The sequence below is a fragment of the Piliocolobus tephrosceles genome, chromosome 5 (genome assembly GCF_002776525.5).
Source record: "Piliocolobus tephrosceles isolate RC106 chromosome 5, ASM277652v3, whole genome shotgun sequence".
Classification (NCBI taxonomy): Eukaryota; Metazoa; Chordata; class Mammalia; order Primates; family Cercopithecidae; genus Piliocolobus; species Piliocolobus tephrosceles.
The window spans coordinates 100,718,436-100,721,804 of record NC_045438.1 but is presented as its reverse complement, the minus strand read 5'-3'; the positions used below and the strand labels follow the sequence as shown (position 1 = coordinate 100,721,804).

The window sequence follows — 3,369 nt, the reverse complement described above, 5'->3', positions numbered from 1 at the left end:
ACAGAATAAGTTTGGAAGTATTCTTTTCAATTTTCTAGCATAGTTTGAGAATAATTTATATTAGATTTTCTTTAAATATTTGGTAGAATTCAGTAGTGAAGTTGTCAGATCCCAGGCTTTTCTTTGATGAGAGACTTTTTATTACTGCTTCTAATTCCTCACTCATTATTGGTCTGTTTAGATTTACTTCTCTTCATAATCCAATCTAGGTAAATTGTATGTGTCTAGGAATTTATATATTTCTTCTGGTTATTCAGTTTGTTAATGTATACTTATTCAAGCCTGATTTTATTTATTTGTGTCTTTCCTCTTTTTTTTTTTTGGTTTAGTTAATGAATTGTTCTTTTTTTGTTTTTTGTTATTTTAGATAGAGTCTTGCTCTGTCACCCAGGCTGGAGTGCAGTGGCATGATCTCTGCTTACTGCAACCTCTGCCAGGTGGGTTCAAGTGATGCTTGTGCCTCAGACCCCTGAGTAGCTGGGACTGCAGGCTTGCACCACCACACCCCGCTGATTTTTGTATTTTTAGTAAAGATGGGGTTTTACCACGTTGGCCAGGCTGGTCTTGAACTCCTGACCTCAATTGATCCACCTGCCTCAGCCTCCCAAAGTGCTGGGATTATAGGTGTGAGCCACTGCGACTGGTCAAGAATTGTTCATTTTGTTTATCTTTTCTAAAAAACTGAGTGTTTGTTAATCTTTTGTATTGTTTTTCTAGTGTCCATTTCATTTATTTCTGCTCTGGTCTTTATTATTTTCTTTCTTCTCCTATTTTTTGGTTTAGCTTGTTCTTATTTTTATCCAGTGTCTTGAGTTACAACATTAAGTTGTTTATTAGAGATTGTTTTTTAACGAAGCTGTTTATTGGTGTAACTCCCTTTTATAACAGTTTCTGGTATATCCCATAGGTTTTAGTATGTTATTTTTTCCATTTTCTTTTTTCTCAAGAAAATATTAAATTCTCCTTCCAATTTCTTCTTTGACACATTGGTTATTTAGGAGCTTGTTTTTAAATTTCCATGTATTTGCAAAGTTTGTGAAGTTCCTCCTGTTATTGTTTCTAGTTTTATATCATTGTGGTCAGAAAATATACTTGATATGATCTCTATTTCCTTAAATTTGTTAGACTTCTTTTGTGGCCTAACATATTTATCCTGGAGAGTATTCCATTTGCAGTTGAGAAGAATGTGTATTCCACAGCTATTTCACGGAATGTTCTGTAAATGTCTGTTAGGTCCATTTGGTCTGAAGAGCAGTCAAAATCCACTGTTTCTATGTTGATTTCCTGCTTGGATGATCTGTCCGTTATTGAAAATGGGGCGTTGACATCCCCTGTTTTTTTCCCCGCTTCCTCCCAAACACATATTGCAAGTATCACAGAAAATTGTAACAACACAAGCAACTGGTTTTCAACACATAGTGAGCTCAAGCACGAAGGGTGAGTACTGAAGATCTACAGAGGTCAGACTGGGAGCCCTGCCACAGGAAGTTTGAATCTCTCAAAACAGCTCTTTCCTTCCACAGTCCAGGCTCATCACTTCTTCCTAATCTAAGGTGGCTTATCCACACACAGAAATACAGGCTGCTCCATATATGTTAATAATTGCTCTGCTGTGTTTCACGAGGGATCTTCACAAGCCAAACCCCAGCTCAAATTCTGTACCGGAAGTTCCTGTTGCTGTCAAAGAACTCTTGCCCCCTCTGCACTACTTTGCTGCTGAAGCAACCTGGATGCCCTGCCTTCAACTTCTCCAGCTTCTGATCACTTGGCAGCCTACCATCATCAGTTCTTCTAGTGCTCTCAGAATCACTGGCGTACTTCTGCAGCTCTCTCTGACGACCTAGGGCTGCAGCAAGAGGCACAGAGCTCTCTTTCTCCAGATTCTGGCTTCCTTTATTCTTTCCGTTCCATCTCCTTGATACATTTGTCCTGTGAGTGTTTGACTCTATCACTTTCAAAGCTGTGGTGTGATTCGGGTCTTTGGATGAGGCTTCATGCCCTGGCATAAGCAAACAGCCTGATACAGAGTGCCCTACAGGGAGTGGCTTTGAGGTATTTCCAGGGCCCTGAAGCTGCTGGAACAAGTGGGCAACCCCAGTTTTCTTAAGGACTTTTTGATCCTGCTTCAGTTTCAGCTCCAATGTGGGTACCAACTTGCTTTTTAAAACTCTTGAGATCACATCAGTGCTGACATCAAAGCCTTCAGCCAACCTGGGAACTGACCAGGACTCTGCAAATCCCTTATGTAAATACTGGATCTACACCAGGGGTTCCCATGTCAGGGTTCTGGGCAGAGCACCAGGTGTCTCCATTTGCCTCCAAATTTTCCGGAATCAGATTGCTTTTTTTCTGTCACTGCAGGGTGCTAGGGTAGAAGACCAGTGGTAGAAGCCATGTGTGGAAGCAGGATGGATGTTTGAAGAGCCTCAGGCTAAATCATGGGGCACCCAGCCCTCTTCTCTTTGATAGCAAGGGCAATTGGGCCATGTCTGCCAGCTTAGAGCTGCTCTGTAAACCCAGAAATCTGACACCTAGAGCAATAACTGCCCATAAGCATGCCGAACTCTCTCTAAACTGGTGATGAACTACGTCACTGGTGAAGGGACTAGTGGTCCTAGGGGAGCTGGACACCTGACACTGTGCTCTGGACATTAGGTAAGAAGAAACAAGGGCCCCTATGCATGTAGCAGCAGGACTCCTGGAACCAAGGGGGTGTGGCCTGGGGTGCCAGGGCGCGAGGCCCTGCTTCAAGTTGAGGGCCCAGGGAGGAGCCGGTACCTCTCCACCTCTTGTAGCTCCCATTCCTCTGGCTCCTAGTCAGAATTGGGGTCCAGCTCCCAGCTAATAGGGCCTGGGCCTCCACCCCCTAGATCATGAACCCACAGTGAGCAATGGCAACACAGACATGCCAGTCTAGCTAGAGACTCAGAGTAACCGCCATGTCAATGCATACCAGCCTTCAGCATTCTACAACATGGCAGCAACCTGACATCTCCTCTTATTACTGTATTGTAGTCTCTTTAGATCTACTAATGTTTGCTTTATATATTTGGGTGCACTGATGCTGGGTGCATATATATTTATGATATATCCTCTTGCTGAACTGATTCCTTTATCATTATATAATGATAAATATTTTGTTTCTGCAGTTTTGGATTTAAAGTTAATTTTATTTGATGTAAGTGTAGCTTTTATTCACCCCTTCACTTTCAGTCTATGTGTGTTCATACAGGTGAAGTGAGTTCTTATAAGCAGCATATAGTTAAGTCTTGATTTTTTAAAGAATTATTTAACCACTATATATCTTTTAATTAAATAATTTAATTCATTTATATTCAAGGTTATTATTGACTGGTAAAGACTTACTCT

General features: G+C 41.4%; 1 pseudogene; it reads right to left on the bottom strand.

Annotated features, from left to right (window-relative positions):
- Positions 1-1,649: 1,649 nt before the first annotated feature.
- LOC111547425 lies at positions 1,650-2,941 on the bottom strand (annotated as a pseudogene).
- Positions 2,942-3,369: the final 428 nt, after the last annotated feature.